A 20,245-nucleotide genomic window follows, 5' to 3' on the forward strand; every position below is an offset into this window, starting at 1 on the left:
AGTTATTTGTTACATCTTCTATAGATGTACAATATGTGTTCTATTTTTATCTCTACTCTATTCTTTTCTGCTGTCAAATTCCCCCACGGGCATCGTTCCACTTGGATGTGATCTCCTGAAATCTAATCTTATCTAAGATGAAGGTAGAAACGGGAGACCTTTGCAAAATGTGGGCTTTCTTCAAACAGTTTCACTTCACAGTATTTTTTTAGCTGCTACAATCAGTTTTCACATCTTTCATGTGGCACATTAACATTTTATGGCAGTCTGAATTAGCTGCAGTAGGCTGTGACCACTTTCCATAGCCCACTACAACAAACCTTTATTATTTGGACATCTGTGACTCTCAGTGAATTATTCTGGAAAAAAGAGAAGCACTCATATATGACATAAACCCACAATGTATAATGTTTGCATCTTCTGTATGCTTCTGATTTTCCAGATCATTTGACAACTTGGAGCTTGTCCCTCTTCAGAATGAATAGATTTTTAGATTTATTAGTTTGTTGATAGACAGACCTCAATGTTAATCTGTCCCTTACTGGTGATCTCAGTCCGTTGTGGCTTTCAATTTGGCTTCAGATACATTTACCGTGCTACAAATGTTTGTAAGTTTTTTTGTTTGAAGAGGAAGTGGAAAAAGTGCTTATTTATATGATCAAAACTCTGACCTTTCACGTTCAAGCAAACTGCAATGAAGGTGCCACAGTTTAATCCTACACGTTCACAATTGCTTTTCCATCAGTAGAAATAGTTGCTGCAAAGTTCCCATAACCAGTCAGTCCACTGACGGCTGCAAAATGCATCTGGATGAGGGAGCCACATGTACTCTCTGAGCTAAATTGAGGATTAAAAGAATGTTTTATTTGGGCAGAAAATTAGCTCAAGTTCAACAGAGGTTTAGTTGAAGAGTTCATCTCAAGTACCACCTTCAAGTATCAAAACATTCATGTAGTATTTACTTTGTGTCTGAGTTATCTGCATCCAGACCTGTCAGTGCAAATTGTTTGCTTCTCAGTAAATCTTTGTGCAAACTTCCGAACTCAGAGAAAGTGAGTCTCACTTAAATATTTATATAGAGCACGCTGTTTCTTCTGCATGAGCGGACCCTTCAAGATGAGATACTGTTAATTTGAGCAGAAAAACATTGTCTATTAATATGTGTATAAAATGTATATTTAAATTCTCCTCTCAGTTGCGTCTTACACAGGGGACAGGTGATGTAAGCCTAACAGAATGAAGGAATATAAGTCAGTAAAGGAAGCTTGATTCTGTGTCACCATTTTCTAATCTGAAGTGCTTTGACATTTAGACAGACACTATGTGCTTTGTATAGCTTAAGCCCAAATCTGTAGGGCATCTTGTTGGCAGAAGGCATTTGATTTGGCTAATGTAAAACACACTTGGGGAGCCAAGGGTCCTCCCTGGTGCGACTTAGAAAACCTCACATATGGCTCCTAATCCTCTTGATTTAACGTTAAAGCATTTGCCATTAACATGCTTCCAACTGCTGTCAGATAAAACCTTCTATACTTAACTAGAAACAAGGCTGTTTTTCATTAATGAGTGTAATGATGGGCCTTAAGTTCTCTGGGTTCTCTGGCTGTCTTGTTTTATTTGCTGAAGACATTTTCATTGAATCATAACAAAATTTTCTGGTGACAGCTGCCAAATGAATGCTGTCGCAAATGACAATAAAGGTCCAAGTAATTCATAAATGCTGAGAAAGTGTTGTTGTGTTCATACTGAACATTCTAATATGTGAATATAGATGTGTAAATCATGTAATTATATTTTCACTTTTTAATGCACCAAATGTTTGCAGAGGCTGACACAGACCAGTTTAAACCTGGACAGAGCCATGCTTGTCATACAGTACATGATTGTTTTCCTCCAAAAGATTTAAAACGCTTGGATTTGGAAATAAAGTGGGTCTTGGTAGATTTAATAAGCCCAGCACACAATCATGTCATGTGCAGTATCAGTATTACAAGAAAACTGCTTAAAATGCAGTTAATGGTGGGATATTCATCTTTTTAATGGCAAACATTTGGACTTAAAAATCGCAGGACAAGTATTCATATTAATGAAGGCTGCAGTTCATTTACAAGTTTTGCTTTTGGACATGTTTCTGAAAAACCAGCATGCTCGAGGTTTGTGGCTGTTTTATGTTTAGTATTGCCTGAGATCATAGCATTAAATACTGGTGATCGATCTCCTGAGTCCAGCTATTTTTCTGGCCTTTCCTTTAATGACACCATGTACTGCTTTTGAAGAAATCTCTTTAGCCTCTCTTGAATGCTTATTTGCAAAACAGATTCAGCTTACTCCCTGTACTGGTGACAGGAAAGAAAAGGGGGAATCTATTACTAAGCTCGATTTGATTGAATCCATCTTTCAAACAACTGCAACATTAAACTCTTCCAATCTATCCAATCTTTTATGTAGTCCTGCACATTGTGTAATATGAGAGACAAGATAGATTTTATTGAGTCCACATTGAGGAAATTAACATCAGCATACAGTCAACGGTAAGTTTCAATAGCATATGAGACCAGAATGCGCTATGTATGTTAAATAGTTATATACATTAGACCTCAGAGGTCTGGTTACATGTAACATCACGGTTTATGGTGTGATGAAAGTTTAAAAGGAAAAAAAAAATATTTTCAAATGGTACAGATACTTGTTACTAGCAGTGGTAAATGGAGCACATGCTGGCTGAAGGTCAGGTGTTTCCATGTAGCTGGCCTGATGAGTGGCAGGTGAGCTGACACTGATCACAATATGGCCAAAGGCAAGTACTTCCTGTCACTATCTGACCTGCTGAAAGGTGGGCAGCCATCTGACCAGACCAGCAGGCTTCCACGGGTTTGCCAGAAGAAATTTATTTGCTTGATCCTGCCCATCCCAAGAAAAGAAGACGGCGTCTTCACATAACTCGACTTGTCTCTTAGTTGCATTTTTACAAATAAACATAACTCATTACAACTTTAGATCATTTTTTTTCCGTGAGGTTAGGGTTGTAAAAAAATAATTGAAATTCAAAATTTAATCTGAAGAGTATTTTATCCCATGAAAACTTGTGTTGTTTATATGTTTTTATATAAAGTGAAAAGTTAATACAATGCCATTTGGTCATTTGGCCAGTAAGCGGCATCACTTTTATATTTAAGAAATAAACAGCTGGATGATAACATTTTGCTGAAAGAATAACCACAATTATTAGATTTTTTATTGACTGATTATTTAGCCAATCATCTAATGAAAGACTCTAAAATATTTTATGGAAAATGAAAAAGATAAAAACCCTGACATGTAAAATACCAGAGGGGACTTTAGATGGACAAAGAGGGATGAAAGCTACATTTTATGGTGCATTTCAATGTCTGAACCAGCAGTTAAAGAATTAAGAAAAAAAACTGGAAGCTCTATTTCTATGCATCTATACATAGAAATCTGTATTCCTCTCACATTCCTGCAGTTTGATCTGTGGTAATGAGGTTACTTAGTTAAAAGTTTTACAGAAGACTGAAGACTGATTTGAGAAAATAAGCAGAAATTCTGTATAATCTGAATTTTGTTTCCTTTTGTGTCTTATGTAAGGTAGCAGCAAAGGCTTTTTTTTTTTTATAATTTCTCTAATCCTTCCAAACTGTCCTTCAATAAACTTCTAAAATCTTTACTCTCAGCTGCTTGAACTTTAAATCCAGGCATTAAGATAAACACAGAAGGAAACTTCTTCATTGCATGGTGCTTTTGACCGCTGATTGACGTAAGTATTCCCTTTTCTACATTTTCTGTCACCAATCCTCTTTCCTATAAATTAAAGCCTGCAGTAAACTTTCTCACATTTCCATCTTATTTCTCCTTCCACCTTGCCGTTTCCCCTTTTGTGTCATTTAAAACTTAATCAGGGCACATCCGTCATCTCCTTCTCTTGGTAATTACAGCAAGTCTTTGTCTCCTGTCTGGCTGGCTCCCCCTGTCCAGTAGACCTACGTCTCTGTACCCCTCCATCCCTAGACACTTACCTCAGCTCCCCTGGCTGAGCTGATTAGCCCCCTGCTGAAGGGAGCAGGGGTGTGGTTTTACAGGGGAAGTTTATGGTGGGCTATCCAGCTTTATCATAGCAGAGCTGTGGAAAGCTGAAGGTCTCTCAGCCACTAGATTCATGGAGATTAGTGACCAGTCCTCTGACAGGCAGAGAACAGATTACATAGACCTTAGTGAGTCTTGGTTGATGTGGACAGATGGCTTTTAAATTTAAATTTTCTTGAAGAATACAGTCTGTGTGTAGACAGCATGGTTCTATTCTTAAGTTGTACTTTTCTTTAAAATACTGTAACTGGATGAAATAAGCTAGTTGTCTGTGATCCATCACCACCACAAGTCATTCAAATGTTACTGGAATGGTTGGTAGAGATGACCACACAGATTATTTAATGGTTTTATTGAAAATTAACAAAGTGAAAATGCTTGTTTGCAGAAGGGGACTGGCCATCATGCCTGTGTAAAAGGAAACTTAAATTAGTATTTTAACATGTAACGACATTTTGATCAAGCTCAAGAAGTTAATGGCAATACCCATCTCTTGTCTTCTTGGCAGGGCAGGAGAGGATAAAAGATGGAGGTAGGCCCAATTTCCTGCTTAAGAGCTTTTGGAATGAACCATGTTAACGAGGAGGGGTGGGAAGTAGTTTATATAAATTAAATGTGTATTTTAATTATGTTGCAAAATCAGTAATTGATTATGTCTAAGTATGTATATATGTAAATATTAATTCATGATGTTTGCCTCCGGGGAGGTTCAAACTTTGAGGGCGGTGGCCTTTCTGTGTGGAGTTTGCATGTTCTCCCCGTGTATGCGTGGGTTCTCTCCAGGTACTCCGACTTCCTCCCACCGTCCAAAGACATGCATATTAGGTTAATTAATGACTCTAAATTCTCCCTAGGAGTGAGTGTGTGTGTGAATGGTTGTTTGTCCCCTATGTGTTGACCCTGCGATGGACTGGTGACCTGTCCAGGGTGTACCCTGCCTCTTAATGCTGGGATAGGCTCCAGCTTACCTGCGACCCTTAATGGACTAAGCGGTTCAGAAAATGAATGAATGAATGAATGATGTTTGCTTTACAGCTTGTTATTTTAAATAAGACATTTTTGTGGATACTTTTGAGCTTGTATAGTCTAATCCCTACTACTAGGTTGTTCAAGCTAATTGCCTGCCACAGGAGGGTATAAAAGCCCTTAGTTGCTCTTTGGAAAGGGATGGTGATTGTGGTGAAGATATTTAATAAACTCTGCCAATCATGGCTTAAATGGACACAAGTCTCATGCCTCTTCTTAAAAGTTGTTGGGATCGTCAGCCAAATTGACATTGTCTGACATTCATGTTGGTGACTCAGTTCTCAAAAACAATTTAGCCTATGTCACCAGAAAATGTAGTTATAGGAAAGGGATTAATCTGCATAATCTATCTGATATATACCACATGTCAGCTCTGATGTCATAATATATTCGTTCAGGAATGAATCAGGATACATCTGATTTAAATTTCCATCAGATTTCATGTTGAACTGATTCTTTTGACGAGACAGTCAGTCAGTTGAAGATGAGCAACAGGACTTAAACATTCAAAATAGATCAGAGATCTATAAAATGTGACTATATTGATCTCTACCAAAATAAAATGGTAAATGGTCTGTACTTATATAGCGCTTTAATCCAAAGAGCTTTACATACACGTCACATTCACCCATTCACACACACATTCACACACTGATGGCGAAAGCTGCCATGCAAGGCGCTCAACCACGACCCATCAGGAGCAATTAGGGGTTCAGTGTCTTGCTCAGGGGCACCTTGACATGAGTTGTCCGGGCCGGGATCGAGCCGGCAATCCTTGGGCTACAGGACGACCACTCTACCCACTGAGCCATGCCGGCCCCCTAAAACGAAGGCTGGTATTCCAAAAGAATGTGGGTAGACCTACTAAATTAAATCTGTGGGTTAAAAATTTACAGGATCTTCCTGTAGTTTTAATTGACAACTAGTAATCACTGCAAATAAACTTGGGATAGGGTAATTTAAAAAATTTCATAAAACTGCTATCTGTGAACGTCTATCTGTCTTGTATTTTTTTCGTGTTTGTGCTTCAGACACTGAAGATGTAAAGAAACCCAGCAGGGGGTCTCTTATCTGAGCTTGTGCTTGAAAATGAGGTCCAGTGTAAACTCTGCCAGGTTAAGCTAGCATACAAGAACTATAAATTATTTATTTATTTTTTACTTTAAAAAGACATCTCTAAAATAAATGATTATTTATCATCTTCTAACAATCCAGTTGCAATGCTGTGTGACGTTGCAGCTGAGTTTTGCTTTATGCCACAGGCTAGCAAATGGATATCAACACAAAGGCCATTTTCAGTGTGTACAGTTACTGATTTAGCAAATAAAATTAAGAGGACATTATCAAAGAAAGAGAGGGAAAGGGAGCAATAAATAAGAAGCATTAACATAGGGTTTACTTTTACTTGCTGGAAAAAGCTCAGAGTACATGTAGGATGCAAGATGAATGCTGAATTAGCTGAATTTGGGGGCAAGTCACAGACAAAATATGTCAAAGTGCTATAGTGCTTCTTTAAAATGCCATTAAATAGCTAAAATATCAAACACTAAATGTAGCATCGCTATAAAGTGTTTTTCAACCGCCCAACACACCCTCTTCAAAAGCTCACGCAGTTTCTACAGTTGTAATCATATTCATTCTTCTACTTTTTTGTTCCCTTTCTGATCCTCTTCTTCTTCTCTGGTTTATTTCTTTCGCTGCTTGCATTTGTTTAGCACTGCCCCGAGATGGACGAAATGGTCCGTCCATCTATGTATCCATTCTGGGAGTCAAGCTTAAATGAACCTTAAAGATTAAGAGAGGTTTTATTGTGCTCTTTATGTTGGACCACCATCTATTGTCTTACTCACAATAAGGCCTTACTGCACTCTGTCTTGACCTCCTGCTCGCTGGCTCTGCCATTCTGTCTCATTAGCTTAACCATTTCCAACCGCTGGCACCACTTGCTAATTACCTCATCAGTGCCCCTATGTAATCTATCCTGTCACTCACTTTTTGCCAGATTGTCTTTGCTTCCATGCCTGACTCTCTCAGACTGAATCCCTGTTGACGACCCTGCCTGTTCCTGACCTTGCCTTTTGTCTCAGCCCTGTTCAGCATCTGGATTGACCTGACCCACGTTCTGGAAGGACAAGCAATCACAGTGAGTCTCACTTGGTTAAAACAACATTTCATCATCTTGTTCTTATTTCCTGGACTTCTGCTCACTCACCAGTTCTGTCTCTTCGCAGTCATTCCCATTGGTACAGAGGAAAAAAGATTACCAGAGAGTATCTATCCGATCGTGCTTTGTGTCCTACCTCACAGGAAGATCCTTTAGAGTATTTTGGCATGGAGGAGTGTCCAGATAACACAGGCTGACAACAGGGGTGCCTCAGGGCTCAGTGCTTGGCCCTCTCTTCTTTTCAATATGACACCTCCTCACTCAGTGCAGTAATTAGCTATCATGGCTCTCCTACCACTTCTATGCAGATGACAGCTTTTCCTTTCCTTCCCACCTGACGACATAACTATTTCAATGCGAATATCAGCATGCCTTATTGATATCTCTTCATGGCTGAAGGATTGCCACCTTCATCTGTCCAAGACCAAGCTTATTGTCTGTCCAGCCAATCCTTCCTTACCACCACAGATAAGCGTGCAGCTTGACTCTATCACACTTGTGCCTATGTCGTCTACCAGGAATCTTGGTGTCATGGTAGACAACCAACTGACCTTTAAGGACTATGTTGCCTCGATTGCTTGGTCTTGCCGATTTGCTCTCTACAACATCAGGAGGATCAAACCCTACCTTACTGAACACACGGCACTGATCTTGGTCCAGGCTGTCAGTGCCACAAATGATATATTGTGTGATGAAATCATGATCTTGTAATTAAACACAGAACTATCATATTATAGAGAGGAGAAAAAAGCAGTACCTCTAGCACTACATGACAGCACTTGGGTTCAACTGGACTCATGGCAGTCTAACTACCACTTAATTATGATGTCCCATCTTGTTTGAATTCGTGGTTGTGTTGTTCAGAATAGAATACCAGGCAAGGTTCAATTCCACCTATGTCTCAGCAGCAGTTATAGACCAACCCACCTGACTCTTCCTGGAAATTTAATAAAGCTTGTTCTTTCTTTTTCACCAGCCTATTTGTGTTGCATTTGGGTTCTCATCCTCCCTCTTCATTTACAGTGAAAACCTCTAGGCTGAGGATGAAAAACTGTCATGGTTAAAGAAATCTAGAAAAGTCTTTCATGTTTGCAACATTGTTGTCTCTACCTCAAGGTTAGAGAAATTATAAAATGGTCCTGAAGTAGTTTCTCTGCACATGTGGATCTGTAGATCTCTGAGCTCATTGAAAAAAGGTAGTCATGATTTATGTTAGAGATTATCCCACTTTTGCTTTAGGGAATCATAATCGGCTGTAAAGGGGCGGTTATGGGAATGCGGGGAATTCCAAACTATGTTCAGCAGCTGGGGATGCAGAGTATTACCTCAGGTGATGCTTTCAACCACTTTGTCTGGCTAGGTTGGTATTATATCTATGTGGAACTGGTGTATATAGCACAACTTTAGTTTGAAAATTAAGCTGTGAGGAACTTTACAGGCTCTAAATGTTGCATGATTGCATACAATCTGACGTTAATGTTAGCCAGGTTGTACTGCATATAGATTTCCACTAGTTAATCAAGAAATGCACTGCATGAATGACTCCCTGCAGACATGTTAAAAGCCTCCCTGAGATCATTAATCAAATTAGCAGGGTTAGGGTCTGATATTATAAAATGAATTCATCCCATTCTAGCAAGCAATTACCTTCACACGTTACATGATGTAATTTCATCAGCCTTTCATGGCAGTTCTTTTTTAATCTATCTGAGCCAGCAGGATAGAAGTTGGCATATACTGAAGTCTCAACGCAAGATGAATGTTTTAGTTTCAAAACATCTGCTTCATTTTCATCAGCCAATGCATCTCATTAGTCATGAATCTCAAGCATGTTATTGGCTCATCCTGAGGGAAATTCTCACCTTTCAAATGAAACAGTACAGTACTTTCAGGTGAATGAGGAAATCATTCATGTGTGCCTGTGTTACATGCCAACACCCGATTGCCTATTTAGTTTTTTCAAAACTGTAAAACAAACTTTGTCTCCTTTTGTTTTGATAACACCCCCTTGATTATTTTATGGATCGGTTCAAAGGAACAACAATCGTCCATGTTGGAAAGTGTCCAGTCTAGACCCATTAAATTTCTAAGTTACATTCTTGTAATTTATTCAGTAAGTTCCCTGCATCTTATTTAGATCTACTTTAAAAAGTAATCAGTGCACTTATAAAGCAATTCAAAGTGTCCCTAAAGCTCCCAGCTGAGGGGAAACTTCTTTACTTGGCAGATGTGACTGCATCATTATGGGGCTCATTCTTAACAGTTTGATCTTTTTAATGCTTACAGCCTCTAGCTTGTTCTCCAAAAAAGCCTCTTGTCTGCCACATCCTGATGACAGAACATTAAAGGACTGGCTTATAGTTTTCTGTTTTGTTTTTCTGAAAAGTATCACTCTTACACTGTCTGGAAGTGAGCATGATGAGCACACAAAGTATTTTTTGTCACAGTGAGACTCTGGGCCTATCCATCATCTCTGTCAGTGACCAAACTGAACCCTCGCATGAGTTACCGCAGACACATCTGCAGAAAATATGCCATGAAATTGTGTGGCTCCTTTACCAGCGGGACCATCTGCCCCCCTCCAACCTTCAAAACCTTCTCTCCTGCCATCCTCTGGGGCTCCATGTCAGTATTGCCCTATTGACCAGTTGGCAGTTGTGTCTCACTTCCATTAGCTAGATTTTCATGCCTTTGCCAGCTAGTGTAGACATGGCCACAGAAGCTCATGGGATTTTATCTCTAAAAAGCTGGCAGGACTGATGGTAAAGTTATTCCAGAGTTTGTCCTGTATTGTTTACATCCATATCAACTTAGATCTCAGTCAGAGGGAGTTTTTCCTTTCTGTGTGTGTCTGAGTGTATGTGTGGGTGTGCATATGTGTGAAGGAGATTAATATGAGGTGTGTGTTTTTAAATTGCTCTTATATACTTTGGTGTTATTATGTAAAGCACTTTGTGCTGCTGGTTGCATGAAAAGCACTTTATATATAAAGTTTGGTTTGATTTGATATAAGATAACATAAGTATTGTGTTTGTATTCAGTGCATTCTTTCACACACATACACACCCACACACAGGCAGAATGTGAAAGCATCCCATATCCACAAAAGTAAACAAAGTGAACAGGAAACTGTTTATTAACTGAATTGGATTATAATTGTATTGTTTTGTATCTTCATAAAAACCTGAAATGATTTTGTTATTGATCAGGGATATATGAATAAATGAAATAGAATGGAATTATTTTCCCACAACTGTAGAAAACAAATCAATAATCTTTCAAGATTTCACAAGATTGCTAAATCAGACTAAAGATTTGTTTTTTTTAATAAATCGAGCATTATTATAAGAAATTTATAAAATAATGATTTACTATGGAGCAAAGCTAAGAATATAAAGAGATGTTCAAGCAGAGATATTTTACTGTTTCATTCAACTCTTTGCTCGTTTTGAATTGAATTCAGTGGAGTTGAATATTGGTGGCAACACATGGTCCTGTCCCAACTTCTTTTGACATGCTGACCACTGTGTCCCATCCCCTCTTTTAACACCAGTGTGTAAATGACCTGGGGAGCTTAGTTGCTGGACCTATAGGAGAGGAATGTACTCCCACTTTTATCTGATTCTTCTTTATCATACTTTGCATTTTATACATTTTATATTTTGCATGTCATGATGTGCCAAATGTTTTCAATTTATGAAAGGTGTGGACTACAGGCAGGCAAGTCCAGTACCCAGATTTTCCTACAATCGGAAGTCATAGTAGCAATAGTTACAATATGCAGTTTAGTGTTGTATGGATGAATTATGCAACGACTTTGCCTGAAAAATGGCTTTGTTGATGAAAGCATATGTTGCTCAAATACATTCATATATTTTTCAGCAATGGCGCTTTTCCACATGTGCAGGTTGGCAGTTCCTTAGGCACTAATGCACTCCCATACCATCAGAGATGGAGGCTTTTGAATTGAGTGCTGCTAACAAACATGATAGTCCAGATCCTCTTCAGTTAATATTCAACCATGACTTTTAAAACGATGTTATATATTTGGAATTTTTCCTCTTTTTCTTTCCATGATTGAGCTTGCACCCGCACTGACTGAAACACAAACTGTGTTCACTGACAGGGATTTCTGGAAGAGTTCCTGAGCCAACGCAGAATCAGTCTGTGTGAGATGCAGTGCTGCCTGAGAGCCTGGAAATCATAGCCATTCAATACCGAATTTTTTTTACCAGTGTCCGATTGTTCACGGAGACGTGTCCAGATTCTCAGAATCATTTGATATTATATTCCAAAAATGAAAAATTTAAAGTTTATTCCTCTTTTTATACCCAGTCATATTACTGGCCTACTACTACTGAGTTTCCTGATTAGATGCAATATGTTCTTGTTCGTCCAGCTGTTTTTTTGATGATCAGTCACGTTTTTTGGATGTGTTGTGTTGAATTACATTCCTATGGTATGAATGCAAGTCTTTTGATTGTCGTTCTCCATAGCACAGACAACATTTGGATTTTACTTTTTGTAACATAAGTGCCTTTGTGTTGGTTTTTGCATTTTCTTGTCTTTTTCCAACTCATTCAGCTTCATGTGTTGGCTTTATTTGATTCTTATAGTGTGACAATTTGTGGTTTAGTGTCACTTCTAATTTCCTCAAACAAAATTATGTGTTGCTTCTATACACAGCTCAACAGTGGTTAAGGAAATTACTTTAACTTGGAAAATGCAGTTTTTAACCGTTTTTCTTTGTGTCGAACCTCATTATTTCTTCACGTGTCCTATTTTGTTTTTAGTTCTTATGGACAGCTCATCTTTACTTTGGCTTGAGTGCAGGGCTGCTGAAAATGATTAATATCCTAATGGAGTGGAGTAATTGAATAATGGTCCCAGGTAATGAATTTAGCACTATTAGCCCGAGACGTTTGTCTCATACAGACAGTTACTATCTGGTCAAAGATCCTCAGGCTAGGGCTGCCAATTACACGCTACACAAGTCTCCTAACCAATGGGGACAATGGGGGGAAAAAAGAGGGAAAGAAGTGACAGGGAGAAATAAACAACCACTAGTCATTTTTACTGCTAGCAACCGAAAGATGGAGAGCAAGAAAGAGATTGAAATGAAACAATCCTCCTTTTATGTCAAATCAGATTGGAACATTCTTGCCATTTCACATCACGCAGCCTATATTATTTGAGAGGCTTAGGAAAGGCAATCTAGTCTTGCTGCAGGCACTATGGAGGGTATGATGTGAGCTCAGGCCTGACCAATTCAATGACTGAATTCCCCCATCAGTATGCGAATGCTATCAGAATATTTGCCCTAATACTTAGCAAGGTTAGGCATTTGTATTATTTCTTCCTAAATAGTCTGTGTTTTAGCTGGAACCCGAGAGATCTCCAGGGTACATGCCTCACTGCTCAGGTGTCTCACCTCGTGGGGCTTTGGCTTCCCCCACTGATGGTTTTCTCTGCCCTGGAGCAGAGAGGTATGTGCGGTTTTGTAACAGAATCAAGACACTCTGGCCAACCTAAGCAATAGGGAAAACCCAAATCCAAATTCACTGTCTGAACAGATAATTCTAATCCTTATTTCTCTCAAGCATTATTTGGTATTTTTTCCAATCAGTGTGCACTACTGTTACAGAGCTTTGTGGAGTGATTTCCACCTCATCATTTGAACTATGAAGTAGTTTATTTTCTCAAATCATATCTGAGTGTGTCTGCTGACTAATGAGATTTTAGTAATTTAATTAAATCAGGAAGTGGGAAAATTACACTCTGCCATAAAAAAAGCAAAAGTAAAGCAAACAGGGTCTTACAAATTTTGTATGACCACACTGGACTTTACATGGAGCTCAGTAAGATGGCTTGATTTCCAGAATGAAGACTTGGAGTTATTGTTTTTTTAATTTTTTTATTCTTAATTTCTTCACTAGTCTTTTTTCAACACAAGCCATTAAATGTATTTATAGTCTGATCATAAACTTTAAAAGCCTAAATGTATGCAAACATTTTCCATGTCTGCATGAACAAATTCTCTACAAAAAGCTCAGACTTGCCTTATAGATCACTATCAGCATGACACCCACACTTTGGTTTTTAGAAACAACTACCACTCAAACAACCTCCTCCCTCCATCTTCAGCAGTCAATGGTTTTGAACTCGTAAAGCCCAGTTTTGTCACAGCTGAGGTTGCCCCCCCTCCACGCCCCACCACCACCACCATGCCCTGCCTTCCATGCTGCAGCTGAAGTAACTGCAGTCCTCTTGTTGCAACAATTCCCGTCTACACCTGTCAGTCGAATTCTCAGAGGTGTGAAAGTGTGCTCAGTCCTTCTCTCCTCAAAGCACTGCCCACTTCCACCACCCTTTATATCATTCTTATGCCCTTTTCTCCACCCCCACCATGGGTCCCAACACCTCCTCAGTGACTGATTTCAGGAATGCTCAGACAGGTGAAAGGGCAGCTATCGGAACAATCCACCATGGACCAACAAAGTTTCCTGAGCTTTCATATGTGTGGTTTGTCTGTGCTCTATTCTTATTTTTGTCTCTTTGTCGCTGCCTTGATGTTGTAATCCTGTTGTTTTTCTTTTCTTCTTTTTTGTGGGCTTATAAAATTTCCATTGAATGATTTGTTTAATTTTTTTCTTCTTTAAATCATGGCACAACAATGCAAACTGTAAAAAATGTCCTTTGATCAATTGTAAGTAAATCCTGGTCATTCGTCAGACCTGACAGTAGATATAAAAAGATAAACACAAATATACAAAAAAAAAAAAAAACAAAACAAACAAATAAGAAACATAACATTGAATCTCATATAAGTGAACCACAATGCTGTTAGTAGCTCACATAAACTTGGCAGCCACTTTAATACATTCAAGGTTTATAGTTGAAATACTGAAAATAAACTTTTTCCCCCAGCTTAGAAATGCGTACTGTTAAACATGCATGTTTGTTTAATTTGAAATAAATCAAAGTAAATCGACTTAGCATGCATTTCTAGCTCTATGTAAGTAAAGATGGTGGGCTTCAAGCACATTTCCAGCCTTAAAACCAGCAGACCACCTCATTATGATCTGTTATGTCTCCTGTGCTTTTTCTCAGGTTTATGTGGTTTATTTTCAACCACAGAGTGGAAATGTGATCGGCAGCAAACTAAACACAGGTTCCAACAGCAGTGGACCACTTTTTGCTTGTCTTCATTTTATGTTTGATGCCACACTGAAACTATTCAGCTACAAAGGCAAAGGTAATTATGTAACGGTAACTGTACATACTCACGTGTAATTTCATGTGTTTGGCATGTTTTCTGTGTAGGATCATGGGGTAGAGGGATGGACCATGTGAGGGAGTATTCATTTCAAGTATGTGGAAGAACTAGAGGACTATAGTATCTTTGTGGTAACAAACTGTATACAAGTACATCTTTCCATGATGCACCAGATCAGCACCTTGTCCCAAACTCATACTTTATTCCCAATATTGGATAGCTGCAAAGAAAATTATGGAAGTAACAATGAGCATGTTGCATGAAAGCAAACAAACCAGATATCAGAGAAATAATATTCTGTTTTAGACCAGACAAAGGTGAGTTAAAAAGATCCACTGTTTATTATGACAGAAAACAAGACAAATTTAATTTTTTTTTTATCATTGTTAATCTCTCAAAACAACTTGCGTGAGTAGCTTTACTTTTTTAATGTTGTAATCAATGAAATCCATGGATCAAGACGTATTTATTGCTGCGTTGTTTATAAGTCAGAAAAATCATCTTTCCGTAACACACGAACAGATATTATTTGTTTGACAGGAAAGTGGGCAGACTAGGAGGGGCCCACAAAGACACACAGGGCAGCACTCGAACCTGGGCCAGCTACAATGAGAAATTGTCATCTGTCGCAGGGCACCTGCTCAACCAGCTGAGTTTCTTGGCACATCACTGGCCTTTGTTACCAGTGTGATCATTTCCACTCCAAACAGTGGTGTCTCCATTACCAGCTTTTTAGGACAAGGTTTGAAGTTTAATGTTGACATCATTCATACATTATCATAAAAAAATGACATAATAATGTGTCATGTGCTGAACTTCAACCCCAAACTGGAAAAGGCTGGGACAGTAAAGGGAATTTGACTTTTATTTATATGAATAAATTGGTTTTTGTAGCAGGAATTATTTTCTATGAATTATTATCCTATTAGGTATCTTGTTTTATGCAGTTTCATATACAGATGATATGAAAATGTCTTTGTGAGATCATCTCCTTGTATTATGTCATATGTTTTTCATCATGTGATATATCACAAGGTTTTAGCTTGTTTAACAAGTGCATTTGGTTTAGTTATTGAATACAAATTAAACCAAGAGTGAGAGCAATTAAACCGAAACAGTGTTAACATCTGAATGGGCCTCAGAGCATTTTGTACTGGAAAAGTTGGCCCCCAGAGTAAAAAAGATTAAGAACCCCTGCTCTAGACAAGGTGATTAGTCCTATAGAGGAACTGAATGTGGGCCATATTAAAGAAATGATAATGCAATATTTTTCACTGTGATGGGCTCTGCAATCATGGGGAATGCGAAACCATTCAAACTTTTCAAGGGAGAGGTTTAAACTCCCTCACTTTCTCCACAGTTTTGTACAAAAACCTTAATAGGATGAAATGAAGACAAGGTTCATGTTTTGGACTAATGCCTTTAAAGACTTAGGGAGGAAGCTGTTCAGGAGTTTTGATTATAAGTGTCGAGTATATAGTAAAGCTAGAAAATGCAGAAACGTAAATGTAAAATTACTGACAAACTACAGAAAAAATTCTCATTTTCATCTTAGCGATGAATCATGAGAAGCTCACATGCAAAGCAGGATGCTGGAAAATCACATCAGTTCAGCATAAAGACAGGAATCTTTTTGTGTGTGTCTGTGTGTTTATATTTATTATGTTATTGCTTAACAAACACTGAACAGAAAGAAACTTGGTCAAAATTCAAAATTGATCTTCCGCAATGGTAAAAGTGGGCTGATTTTATTTTTCCACACATTTAGGCCAACCCTTCATTTTAATATTTTTAAAATCTCAGAATTAACCTTTTTTATTTAATGGTTACTGCAGTAGCCTTGAATGTTGAATGTGGACACACTTGTATGGATCCACTGGAATCAACCTTTTCCTGTACAACCGTGTTTAAGTTTAGGAACGTCTAGTTTTAGCATTAGTACAAGTTTGATGGTTTAGTTATATTAAACTTTTTAATTCAACTTTTAATGCTTGCTTTCAATGTTTATATTGGTAGTGGAGACCTTGATTTGGTTTTAGTACAGTTTATTTCTTCTGTTAACATGGAGTGGTGCAGTGAGCCACAAATGGACATTTTAGTTCTTGATAACCTGATGTTTGCCTCACTTGTAACCAAGGTATTTGTATGATCATATTGCACTATATGCAGTATTTCTGTGTTACTTCCTCCTTGAGATTGTTTTTCAAACCCAGTATTACACACCCACACCCTCTTTGAAGTTTACTAAAGTTTTGAATAAAAATGTTGGTGTTTTTACAGTCAGATTTGGGAAAATATATTTCCCTGATGTACACAGAGCTGTTTTATATTCAGGTTTTCTTTGATACCAAAGCTCCGAGTCTCTTTCTGTAAAACCAAAAACACACATTTCATATTTTATGAATCTGCTCCCCATGGTTACCTTTGGTGATTTGCTGAGTCGACACCAGTGCAAAAACATCTTTTGCCCTTAAGACTAACAATTGGTCATAATCACTAATGAACCTCTTCCATATTTAATTACAAATAGTAACTTGAGGGGGGCCAGTCAGTGTTAACTCTCTGTAACCATTCACTATACTGTAGCATCCAGTATTCAGCATATCTGAATATGGATTTGTTTTCAGGGAAATTTCCACAGAATTAAAGATAGAGCAGAAGCCCAGAAGCAAAAACTAACAGTTTCATCCAAGTTTGCTGATCGTGCAGTGACGCTCAAAAGGCTGCATCTTCCCCAACTTCTGTGGATCAAGGCACCCCTGCAACTGTTATGGCTTGGTTGCACAGTGTTGTGATATTCACGTTTCAAGCACATTAATTTATTGCATTTAATAGGAAGGAATTATACTAGAGTCACTGTAAAGACAGAGGTAAATAGAGATGCAGGCAAATAGATTATTTGTAGTTCCTATATTAAATGTGATGAAGATGTTTATATTCAGTTCACACCCATAATGTTGAGTTAACAGTAAAAAAACAGAAAAATCTGCTGTATTTATATAACAAAAAAGAATATTTGCGTAAAATGAGTTTCTAAGAAGCGTTTCGGAACTTGTAGTAAAATGGAGAGATTTAAATTGTGAGGAAGAAACTGGCCTTCCAGTAGCTTCCAATATATCACTTATAATTGTGTCATATTGTGCCTGGACATTGGCTGCCAAGTGTAGATAGTTGGAGGAGAAGGAGACAGGGCCCAGGGCTACAGAGGGAGGGCTGTGTTGGGGTTGGCATGCTCCTGCCCCACAGAGATGCCCACCTGGCTGGCCTTGGCTCGTGCTCAGGTTGAAGGGAAGATAAGCCCTGAGAGGCGGCCTTTATCCTCTCCATGGCCCTCGGGGCCTGAGAGCCTCTGGAAAGGAGGTAGAGAGTTTTATCAGCTTGATAAGCCCACACAGGAAATGGTGGCTCCAGGACCCAGTGGAACAGGGAGTGACAAGGTCAACTTGAGTAAGGCGTCTGGGTCGGGTCTGGTTTGTCAAAGACCGAGTGTATATTTAAAAAGAAAAAAAAAAGAGAAAAATCCCAGCTGGTAAAATATGAGGGAGCTATCACTTTATGTAAAAATGTCTATAAACTTGGAACAATAAGATTTGCAGATTAATTATTTTTTAGACTCTTAATTAGATGACCACATAAATGCTTAGTTTATACTACATGTCTAACCATTAAAAATGTCTTAACACAACATATTATTTTAACTAATATGAGTTACGTCCACAGAAAAATAAAAGAACGCAACACCTTTGCTTCAGCTGGTGAAGACATAGTAGGATTTTAGCAAGAACACAAAGTCAGTAATCAAAAGATAAATACACCTGCATAGTTGCCATGCTTTGTTATTTAACTTTTCTGTAAAATATAAAATCTCATCTTTAAACACTGTTAAAAATTCTTATTTTCTGGTTTGTGAAATGTTGAGTAAGTTACTATCTAGTGTTGTCATTTCTACCAGGGAGAGGATCCAATTTCAGCCCATGTGTTCATATCTGCTCTAAGTCTGACTTGACCTAGAAACAAAGTAAAAAAAAAAACTGTGAGTAGCTAATTGATCTACAGTAGCTAAATTCCAGATTCCCCTCGGGAGTTTCTTCCCATAAACTGCCAAAGAATAGTGAGCATTCTTAGAGAGAATGAATGAAGATCTAAAGATTTGCTGGAGCTGCTGCCAAAGCATTTATAAATGTGTATTTTATCATTTGGGGGTTTCTGTCGCTGGAAAAAGCCAAACCCACACATATTTGAGGATTTTCTTCATGTGATTGATGGTGATTTTGTCTACAGTTGTTGTGGATACATTCAGACTAGGTATTTCCTCTGGACATGTGTGCGCCACCAAAAGCAGTGCAGTTGATAAGGTATGAGATCTTTTTTTCATCATAAGAAGGATATAGTAACAAGAACTGACATAGAATCCAAGCCAGGCCACTAGCACATGCCTGTGTGCTCATACACATATGTTTGACTGTGATAAATGATCGTATTAAAAGTTGTCATAGGGTTACCATCACGTTCACAAGCATTTATCCCCCCTTTTTTTTTTTTTTTGACAGTTGGAATTAGAGCCAGGCACGTCTGTCCTTGAGCCAGACAACCAGAAGCAAAGAGAAAGATGATAATGGTGATGAGACCGAAGGGGGGATTGGCTGACGGGCATTCTGTGATCATTGCATCAGAGATGACGGCTCAGGAAATGAGCTAAAACAGTCTCTATTTGATCCTTGAGGTATAGTACCTCCAAAACAGGATAAAGTTGTATCTGGTGTCTGTTCTATTACTGCCATTGTGTCTGGGCCAGGCTGTCTGCAGCTATAACACTGGCACTTCGTTGTGAAAGAGGGTAAGTGCTTTCCTCTGTTTCCACCTCTTAGCTGAACAGGCTTGTATTGTGAACCTTTCTTCATGTTGTGTAAGGTCATGTGAATAGCCCATGTTTTGACTGTGTGGTCCAGTTTCCCTCTTTTTGCTGCAAAGATGTTTTGATTGAGGCTCAATCCATCGACATGAATGATGGTTTGAAAAGTGACTGATCAATAAAATAATACATAAAGATGAATGAGTTAAAATTCTAAATTAAGTTGTGTTATATTGTGGCTGGGCTTGGAGTAATGATAGCACTGACACCTGCTGTCAATTTAAAAGCACAACTTTACATCACATGCATGTCTTTGCACAGAAAGTTCACTTAATTCCCAATAAACTTGTTTAAAAAGGGGACAAAAAAAGAAATTTTCTCTTGTAAACACTTTTCAGAAACATTTACCCATTTTATTATGCTTGTTCACAGCTAGATTGCATCAACAGGAGGAGGAAAAGCCCGGACATCCCTCTCCCTAGCAACATATTCCAACTATTCCTGGAGGATTCTGAGCTCAGAAGGGATATATAATCTCTCCAGCGTGTTTGGATCTTCCCAGGGATCTTCTTCCACAAGGATATGCCTGAAAAACCTATGGTGCCAGCCAGGAGGCATCTTAATGCGGTGCCTAAACCATTTCAGCTGACTTCTTTCAGTGTGGAACAGGCAGCTACCCCTAAAAGGACAAACTTCTCACCCCATCTCTAAGGCTGAGCCTAGCCACCCCCTAGAAAATATTTTGTATGGTAAATATCCATCTATTATGGCACAAGGAGATGAGCTGAAATGCAATGTTTTCATCGATACTGACAAAGCCCCAGGA

At 38.4% G+C, this 20,245-nt stretch overlaps 1 long non-coding RNA gene across 1 annotated transcript in view; it reads left to right on the top strand.

Moving 5' to 3' along the window:
* Positions 1-20,007, top strand: part of LOC121632691 — a 43,763-nt gene extending 23,756 nt beyond the window's left edge. Inside the window, exon 3 of the long non-coding RNA XR_006008953.1 lies at positions 19,852-20,007. This is a non-coding gene — a long non-coding RNA (uncharacterized LOC121632691). The remainder of the gene's footprint in view (positions 1-19,851) is intronic.
* Positions 20,008-20,245: the final 238 nt, after the last annotated feature.

Source organism: Melanotaenia boesemani, chromosome 21 (assembly GCF_017639745.1).
Source record: "Melanotaenia boesemani isolate fMelBoe1 chromosome 21, fMelBoe1.pri, whole genome shotgun sequence".
In the NCBI taxonomy this organism is placed as follows: Eukaryota; Metazoa; Chordata; class Actinopteri; order Atheriniformes; family Melanotaeniidae; genus Melanotaenia; species Melanotaenia boesemani.